The 10,421-nt window shown below is 38.9% G+C and overlaps 1 non-coding gene across 1 annotated transcript; it reads left to right on the plus strand.

The window, feature by feature from the left end:
- The first annotated feature begins 7,422 nt into the window (after window positions 1-7,422).
- Window positions 7,423-7,554, plus strand: LOC127186063 (small nucleolar RNA SNORA17). The gene has a single exon (XR_007830315.1). It is a non-coding gene; the product is annotated as a small nucleolar RNA SNORA17 (small nucleolar RNA).
- The last annotated feature ends 2,867 nt before the right edge of the window (window positions 7,555-10,421 follow it).

Consider the following 10,421-nt stretch of genomic DNA (forward strand, 5'->3'; position numbering starts at 1 on the left):
AGACCTCCAACAGATGTTTCATTCTTGAAATGTGTTACAATAAAGATTAGAATGAAAATAATTTTGTAATCCCAGCTACATGGGAGGCTGAGGCAGGAAGATCACAGTTTAAGGCCTGTTAAGTCTACACAGTGAGTTCAAGGGCAACTGCCTAGGGAACTTAGTGAATTTAGTGAAAAAAGGAAAGAAAGAAAGAAAGAAAGAAAGAAAGAAAGAAAGAAAGAAAGAAAGAAAGAAGAAGGAAAGGCCAGAAATGTTTGAACTCTTATCTAGCAAGTGTGAGGCTTTAGTTTCACTCCCTATTTTCATAAACAATAAGAACAGATATGTTTTAAACATATGCGTTTCCTTATAATATTAAAAAGAATAAGCAAACCCAATTATAGCAGGAGATTAGACATCAGATTACAAAAGAAAGTTTTTAGGAGACAGAATGAACATGGAAAAGTAGTAACTAATTTGTCAGAGTGAAGAAAATCATACTTAAAATACATACTGAGAATTTTTGTTAAAAGACACTCAATAAGCTTAGACCTTTGAGCCATCATTTTTGGAAGAGGGTAGTGACCAAAGCAAATGAGAAATGAATTGGAAATATATGTATGAATATTCAAAGTTTACTCTCATATATATAGATACAACTTGTAATCACAGAAAATCATTAGCCAAAACCGACTTCATTAGCCAGAAGCTGCATCTTACTCATTGGCTGAAAACACTAGAATTTCTCCAGAATCAGGAAAAGTAAGTGAGATGACAAATAAGCATGAATTACAAAGTAGAAAAAATAGTTGACAAATCTTTGACTAGTAATGTACAGCCCTTTGTCTACATTGTAAGCAAAAAGCCTTACAACCAGATTATTGCCATTCAATAAGAAATTGGAATTGAGTTTCTTGGATAAACATAGCTTGAGAGAGAAGATGCCCACATAACAATATCTGTGGTCTCCAGTGGACCATTTGAGCATTCCACAGTGAATACCTCTGCACTGTGCACTCTGCTTATTCACAGAAAGCATGAACTCAGGATCGTGCTCATCAAACACGTAACTATAATCACTGGATTGCTGAGGAAATCTCTTGAATATGAGAAAAATTAAAGAATGAATGAAACTTTACAAAAAGCCCAAGGAATTGGGAAAATATTACAAGATATAAAATAGTAGTATCAGACCCATAAAACAAATGTAAAATGCTATAAAAAAAAAAAAAAAAAAGAAGAAAAAGTAAAAAACAATACATTTCATTGACTTTGAAGCTTAAGAGAAATAAACAACAGTTTCTTTTTCCATTCTTCTACTGAGGGACACTTAGGCTGCTTCCATGATCTGGCAATTATGAATAAGGCTGCTATGAACATGGTTGAGCATATGTCCTTGTTGTGTGCTGGCGCATCTTCTGGGTATATTCCAAGGAGTGGAATAGCTGGGTCTTGAGGAAGCCCTATTCCCAGTTTTCTGAGATAGCACCTGATAGATTTCCAAAGTGGCTGTACTAGTTTGCATTCCCACCAGCAATGAAGGAGTGTTCCTCTCTCTCCACATCCTTGCCAGCATGTGCTGTCACTTGAGTTTTTGATCTTAGCCATTCTGATGGGTGTAAGATGGAATCTCAGAGTTGTTTTGATTTGCATTTCCCTGATGACTAAGGAGGTTGAGCACTTCCTTAAGTGTTTCTCAGCCATTTGATATTCCTCTGTTGAGACTTCTCTGTTTAGTTCCAAGCCCCATTTCTCAATTGGGTTATTTAGTTTGGTGGTGTTTAATTTCTTGAGTTCTATCTCCTGGATAGGGAGGCCTGGTGGCACTCAGAGGAAGGATAGCAGGCTACCAAGAAGAGACTTGATACCCTATGAGCATATACAGGGGGAGGAGCTCCCCCTCAGTCACAGTCATAGGGGAGGGGAGTAAGGGGAAAATGGGAGGGAGGGAGGAATGGGAGATACAAGGGATGGAATGTAATATGAATTGAGATGTAATATGAATAAATTAATAAAATATATTTTTAAAAAAGAGAACTAAACAATTAATCATATGCAAAATTAAGGTAATAAATATAACTTGGTGATATAACAATTCAAAAGAATGTAGGCAATTTAAACTAAAAAAAATCCAAAATAGAATAATAGTAATAAGAATTTTAAAAACAGAAAATATTAAGCACATACTGACAATAGAAGCAGAATAATATCCAAATAATTGATAGTTTTAAAACAGAAAAAATAGAATTAGAAGAAAATTACAAATGAACAAAATAAAATAATTTCTTGGAATTTTAGGGCCACAGAATATCTAGCATAAGGACTATAAAAAGGCCTAATGCCAGAGTAGAGCAATGAAACCTCGAATAATCATATAATAAAACAAGATAATCTAAAATTTTCCATAAGGAAAGAAAAAGGAGTGTTACATCCTAAGAAATCAGAAGGGTCAAGAACACCACAAGAAGATCTACACAGTCAACTAACCTGAGCACATGGGGCCCACAGAGACTGAACCACCAACCAAAGGGCATGCTTTCTGCACTTAGGTAGGCGATGCATATGTTGGTCTTCATTTGGATCCCCCAATAACTGGAGTGGGAGCCATTTCTGACTCTGATGTCTCCCTTTGGATCCCGTTCCCCTAACTAGGATGCCTTGTCTGGTCTCAGCGGAAGAATATGCACCTAGTTCTGCAGTGACTTAGTGTGCCAAAGCAGATTGGTACCCATGGAGGACTTTCCTTTCTCTGAGGAAGAGAGGGGAGAAATGAAAGAGGGGAATGCAGGGGGGGGGGTACTGGGAAAAGAGAGGGAGACTGCAGTCAGGGTGTAAAGTGAATAAAAACATGAATTTTAAAATATCAAAAATTTATGGAAATTTTCCTCAAGTGCTTTAATTTTAAATTTTTTCAACTATACAATAAAAGAAAGACTAGTGAAAGAAATACTTACATATAATACACTTAGATTTTCTAGTTATTATCATCCCATTGCATTTGCTCAATTTCAATAAGTATGTCAGTGGGTTGGTGAATAAGTAAACAGATAAATGAGAAAGGAAACTCCCAAAGGAAGTAATGAAGTTGCACAGTTGTTCAGAGATGGGGGAGTAACTCCTTTTGCCAAGCATCTTCCCTAGAGTGATATCATGTGCCATGACGCCTATGAAATACAGAACAACCTGAAAGCCCAGATATTTCCAAGTGCTTCATTGTGTGAGCCGACAATCTGGGCTCCAAGGAGATCTGCACGAATTTCCAAGGAAAGGCTGTGGTGTTGATAGCCAAGAACACCATCATTGATCAAGTCGTGAACAGGCATCTAGAAAACAACCAATCTCTAGAAAACCTGTTGTCTCATACCCAAGGAGAATGCAGGCTTTGTTTTTGACAAGGAAGACTTCACTGAGATCAGAGACATGCTGGCCAAAATGGTGCCAACTGGCACTAATGCTGGTGCCATTCTCCCATGTTAATACACTGTGTCAGCCTAGAACATTGGTCTTGGGCCCAGGAATACTTCAAGGCCTTAGAAATTACCACTGAAATCTCCAAGGGTACCACTGAAATTCTTAGTGATATGCTCCTGATTAAGACTACAGACTAAGTGGGAGCTAGAAAAGCCACACTGATAAACACACTAAACATCTCTCTCCCTTCTGCTTTGGACTGATCATTCAGCAGGTGTTTGACAATGGCAGTATCTACAGCTCCAAGAGTACATGGCAGCACAAAGGAAATTGCAGTCTAGCTTTCTGGAGGATGTCCTTAATGCTGCCAGTGTTTGTCTACAGATTGTTTACCCAACTGTTGCCTTAGTGCCGTACTCTATTATCTATGGACACACCCAGGTCCTCCCTTTGTTTGTGGAGACTGAGCATACCTGCCTACTTGCTGGAAAAGGCCAAGACCTTCTTAGATGATCCATCTGCATCCGTGGTTACTGCCTCTATGGCTGCAGCCACCACTACTCTTCTTGCCTCTTCTGCTGTTGCTGTTGTTGTTGTTATTGCTGCTGCTGCTGCTGCTGCTGCTGCTGCTGCTGCTGCTGCTGCTGCTGCTGCCCAGCCAAGGTTGAAGCCAAGGAAGAGTCAGAAGAATCACATGAGGATATAGGATTTGGTCTCTGACTAATCCTCTCAAAGCAACCGACTCAGACAGCTTAAATTAAGAAACATGGAAATAAATACTTACTTGTCTTAAGAAACAAACAAAAGGGAAAAAGAAAGGAAAGTAAATAGAAAGAAAGGAGGGAGGGAAGAAGAGAGAGAGAAAAAAGGAGGGAGGAACAAACAAACAAGCAAACATGGGACTAAATAACAGAGGAAAGAGCTGAAAATGTTGCAAGAGGTCTCTTCCACAACCAGAATTTAGAAGTACACAATGTAACTATGTATTTTCATGTGGTTACTTTTGCTTTTCAAAGTATGCAAATATTTTACTTTGATTAAAGAAAAATAACCCATGGCTTATACTGTATTTCCTTCTATTCTTTGCACCATCTACAAAGAAAATCCCTGGAAAGTACATATAAAACATAATAGGCAGGCTTTTGAAGGTGGAAAAAAAGGAGTCAGACTAGGGATTTGGGAGCTGAGAAGCAGCACAGTGGTGTGCTTCTTGAGATTTCTCTTTGTTTCATATATCCCAGCCTCAGAGAAGAACAGGCAATGCAGAAACACCAAGTGAGTTCAGGCAAAATGGAAGCACCAGCTAAAGCCTACTTTCTTTAACCAAAGGGCATAGAAAGCCTCAATAGGCAGAAAAGTTTTGGGCAATCACTACTCTTCTCAAGTCAAAAACCTCACAAAAATGCTATTGTTCTCCCTTTTACATACCAACAAAGGTCAGGTATGAAACATCGACTCCCATTTTTCTAACACTATAAAAAAAATCCCCAAATGTACATTGGAAGATCAGACAAGTTTCTGCACAAAGTTTGCAAAGGAGACACTAAACTCTTCATATTAGAAGTCATCCTCAGAAGAGACTGGAATTGCAGATAACAGTGACAAGATGCCTCTCTCCCCTTCCCACTGGGGTACTTGAAGAGAAGACAATCTGTGAGCAGTAATCAAGCATTCCTCTTCTTCTTACTCACAGAGCTATCAATAGAAAAATCCTACCCTTGTACAATGATGAAGATCTTCCCATTGGGTATCAACAAAGGACAAGGGAGGATATATTTACATATTTTATTTTTATATAATATATAAAATATAAATAATAAATGATATATATTAGCTCAACTTGATATTTTACTTTCAATGAAACAACATTGTTTTAAAAGTCAGATAAAAGGAAAGACATAAATAAAATTCAAAGTTTCATAGCATATTAGGCAATTGGTCTAAATTTTATTCATACCTGGATACAAGAAGATACCAAATTGAGTAATCAAAGACAGCCAATAGACAACAATGCTGTGATAATACAGAGTCTAGAAGCATATGAAAGATTATTAACAATTGTGTTAACTTCCTATCACTATGATAAAATACCTGAAAGAATTTAAAAAGAGGAAAGTTTCATTTTCACACAGGTTCAGACTTTCAGTTAATGATTGACTGGCTTTCTTTTGTTAATCCTGCACAGAAGCAAAATGCAATAGTGATGGCAGTGATGACAGAGAAGGACATTCTTAGGCAAATAAAAAGCAGGAGGATAGTCAACATATACTCCCCAAAGGCATATATGCTAAAGCATACAGTTCATCAAATTATGAAACCATCAGCAACCCATCACTGAATTAATCCATGAAGAAATTAAATCCCCTGTGACCTCAGAATTTGCCAAAAGCCTCATGTAATCGTTACATTATAGACTGCAGCTTCAGTACATGGGCCTTTAAATACATTTCAGATCTAAATTATAATAACAGTCATCATAGTCAAGGTTCAACAGACACTTGAGAACTCTTTTGGAGAAAAAGTGGGCTTGAAAAACTAATAGAAAGTATCAAGAAAGAAATATAACACATATAACAAAAATGAGATGTAAATTTTAGTACTAAAATTCAAATTGTTAAAATAAGGAACTAAATTAACAGGCTTAACAACAAATTTTTGAGATAAAGGAAAGTATTCATGAACTATAACAATAGACTATAACTAATGTGAACAATATAAAAATATACTGACAAATAATAAATGGAGCCATGGACTTGGAGGGATACAACAGAAGAGCTAGCTATTTGAATTCAAGTATTGGAAGAAGAAGACAAAGAGAGGGTAACACTAAAAGGGTTCTCAAAAAAGTAATGGTTGAAAACATCCTTAAATGTCATAAAGACATAAGCTTACAGATTCAAGAAACCAAGTAATCTCCAAAAAGGGCATGCTGAAATCCTCACTAACACACATCATAGTAAAACTTCTGAAACTAAAATCAAAGAAAACTACTGAAAGAAGTGAAGAACCTGTTATTCCTTCCTTATAGTGACAATGTGAGAAACCACAGGCATTTTATTACAAACCATAGACACCTAAAAAAAAGTGATACATTTAAAAGTGTTGAACTGAGAACATTATTAGCCTAAAATCTTACATCCATAACAAATGTCCTTCAGGAATTGAGTTGATCAAGGCAGTCTTGAATTTAGAGAGAGAGAGAGAGAGAGAGAGAGAGAGAGAGAGAGAGAGAGAGAGAGAGAAGAGACGGAGGGGAAGAGGGAGAGGAAGAGGGAGAGAGGGGGAGAGAGAGGGAGAGAGGGAGGTAGGGAGGAAGAGAGAGAGGGAGAGAGAGAAAGGGAGAGGGGGAGAGAGAGAGAGAATTTGTCTCTAGCAGGCTTACATAAAAATGGCTTATGCAACCATGCACAGTGGCACAGACCTTCAGTCCCAGCACTTGGGAGACAGAGGCAGGCAAATCTCTGTGAGTTCAAGGTCAGCTTCATCAATACTCAGATTTCGAAGCCAGCCAAAGCTACATAGTGAGACCCTTTCTCAAAACAAAAAACAAAAAACAAAAACAAAAACAAAAACAAAAGCTCTGAAGAATGTTCTCTAGAAATGGAATCAAAAGACAAAAATATATAGCAAGCAAAATATATACATTTATATTCTTACTCACTCTCTTGTGTTTTCCAAATTATGTATATATGACTATTTGATATAGTTCTAAGCATATGCAGAGAAAATATTTATAATAACAGTTATATTATAAGCATAAAAAAATAGGTAAGATCCCTACGCTTCAAATTTGCAAAACTGTGGTACCAGTAGACTGATAAGTTATGTATATATGATTTGATAATCAAAGCATGCATCAAAATGCTATATAAAGAAATATACTAAAAACTACATTTAAGTCAAAAGTATAAAAATAGAGAATAAATAAAACAAAAATTGGAATGTTAAATCATGAGATACCAATAATTGCACCAAACTTACATATATGTTCTAAATAGATGAACTAAAAGATAAAAATCAAAAGAAAGACCTACCCCTAGAAGATTTTTGGGTGTGGCTGCTGTGTCATATGTACATCAGTAAATGGCAGAGAGTAGAGAGGCTATGTGTAAGCTCAGTGTTCTGATCTATGAACACCTGAATGATTAATAGCCTAACAGTCCCTGAAAAAAGGTGAATCTGAGAAGACCACCAGTCCTGCTTTGCATAGGCCCTAAAGGCTCCCAGGAACAAGCCAAAGAGTAGAAAAACCCAGCCTGGGACTGGAGGCCTGGGAAAAAAAGTGAGCCCAAGACAGATGATTCTCACACAGGATCACTTGGGCAGGCCTAGAGAGGACTGAGCCCAAGATAACCAAGATGACCACCAGACCATTACCATGGGTCCTGGGCAGAGAACTACCCTAAGACTACCACCAGTCAGGCACTGTGCAGGCCTGGAGAAAGCAAACCGTGCTGGAGATTATCCCTGCTCAGTACCATAATGCACAAGCAGGGTATAGTACTCCTGAGACGACCTCAGACACTCAGAGGCCATGGGTATCTCTAAGAGATGCAAGTAAATGGTGGAGAAATGGAAGAGAAAGAGAAACAGAACTGAATACTCAAGCATACTGAGGAACAGCCTGATATGAGTAGCCTAATATGCTACGTGGGGCCATGGTGGAGCCCTGGCCTGTGCTGCCACCAGGGCTCACATCTGGGTCTGGCCTTGAAGTAGCAAGGATCTGCTACAACCAAAGGCCAAACAGATGTCCCTCATCTGAGATGCTACCCAGTGACATGTTAATGTCTGAGGGCTGTGCAGAACTTGTCCCACTTCTCACCTGGGCATCATGGGAAAGCTGGCCTTGGGAGAATGAGAGTGGAAGAGCTGACCCTGCCCCTAGCCAGCTGCAGTACACCGAAGAGCTTCCCACATACATTGGGGAATGGCTCTACCATTCATCTCCTGTGTGATGGCATGGACTAGGGTGAGATGCCATCTCAGCCTAGTCCATGCCATCCTCGGCCTTGCCTGTCACTACTAGTGGTACGCATAAGACCTGGCCCTGGGTCATGAGAGCAGGAAAGCTGGCCCTACCACTCACCAATTGCAGTACTCAGGAAAGCAGGTCCTGCACCTCACCTGGGCAGCACAGTAGAACTGACTGTGTTGGGGAGGCATGAGCATGGGAGAACTGGCCCTGCCACATGTCTGCCATGTGGTGACATGGGCAAGGGAGAGATGACCCCCTCCTCAGCCTCTTAACACCTACAGCAGGCAGGAGAGCTGTCCCTGTCCCTCACCTGCTACAGCACTTCAGAGAGAAGGCCTGCCCTACACCTCACATGGGCAGCATACTAGAGCTGGCCCTGGATATGGGGGTTGAAAGTGAGCTGATCCTGAGAGTGTGAGCATGGGAGAGCCAGTCATGCTTCCTGTCTGATGGGCCATGGCATGGATGAGGGGAAGACATCCTTCCATCCACACTTGTTCCTTGCCATTTATGGCAGGCAGGCGAGCTGGACCTGGGGGTCATGAGAATGGGAGAGCTGGTCATGTCTTTCACCAGCTGCAAACACTCAGGAGAGCCGGCCCTGCACCGGGCCTAGGCAGCAGGGTAGAGCTGGCTCTGGTAGCTGTGAGCCAGCCCCGAGGTGGTGAGAGCAAGAGAGCCAGCAGGCTAACCAGTTCAGACACCTCTCAGGCCCAGATCCAGGGCATTGAATTGGCCCACTCCACCATCTACCCCATTGATGAACTGGCTGGACTGCATGAAGGAGATGGTCCTACAGATATAAAACTACAGGATCTCCATGATACAGGACAACTGGATATCTGGGAGAAGTCCTAGTGAGGTTCCCATATTGACAGAGTAGCAGAAGTCAGCGACCTTGTACTAGACTAACCACTAGTTGCAATGAACATTTGCAAGCAAAGAAGTGTGAACAAAGTGGTATAATGTGGGGCACACTGTAACAGACTACAGCTTCCATAATGAGATTTTTTTCAATTGGGGGGCAGGTTGCAAGGGTGAAGAACAGCTATATGGGGAGGGGATATGAATGGGATTGGAGCACATGATTTAAAATTCACAAAGAACTAATAAAAAGGTTATTTAAATTAGAAGAAAGGACGTAAGAATATGACGCTATGACCCAATACTATGCTGTATATAAGAAACTTCCACAATAATGTTACAAATATGTTGAAAATAAACTTAAAAACATACATGCATACATATGTACGGAAATATATATTATAGAAACATCTATAAAATAAGGTAGAAAATCATAATATCAGATAAGGTAAACTTTTAAAAAATGAAATTGCTAGAGACAGGGTCATCACATAAATTATCAGGAAGACAAAGCAATCTGAATGTACATGCAACTACACAGCTGAAACAGAGAAGAAAAACCAAAAGATTTGTTGTTATAGAAATAGATAAATCCACAATCATAATTGAATAGTTCAAAATCCAGCCTTTAGCAATTAATAGAACTAGATAGAAAATCTATTATGTTCTAAAATTGAACAATATAATTATCCAACAAGATGTAATGGCCAGATACATTGAACATGTACCCAATAAGGGCTGAATATGCATACTTTTCAAGTGCTTTGGGAACATTTCAACAAAGACCATATCCTAAGCCAGAGAATTTATGCTATGCCAAATGTATTCTTCAACCAGAATAGAATCAAGCAAAAATATCAGTAATAGAAAATGAAAAGGAAATTTTCCAAGCACTTAGAAATAAAAGGTACATTTCCACAGTAATCATGAGCCAATAGAGAAATCTTAAAGGGCATCAAAAAACTTTGAAATATAAAAATAACAGACAAAAATTATGGGAAAATATTAACAAATCCTAAGATGGAAATTTATGGCACTAAATATTTAAAAATAAGGAAAGTCTCAAATCAGTAATGTAAGCCTTCACTCCTTGAATGTAGAAACAGATAAAATTGAGTCCAAAGCAAGCAGAAGAAAGAAAATACTAATGGGCATAAGTCCATAAAATTGAAAAGAGAAATAACAA

This window comes from Acomys russatus, chromosome X (assembly GCF_903995435.1).
Source record: "Acomys russatus chromosome X, mAcoRus1.1, whole genome shotgun sequence".
Taxonomy (NCBI): Eukaryota; Metazoa; Chordata; class Mammalia; order Rodentia; family Muridae; genus Acomys; species Acomys russatus.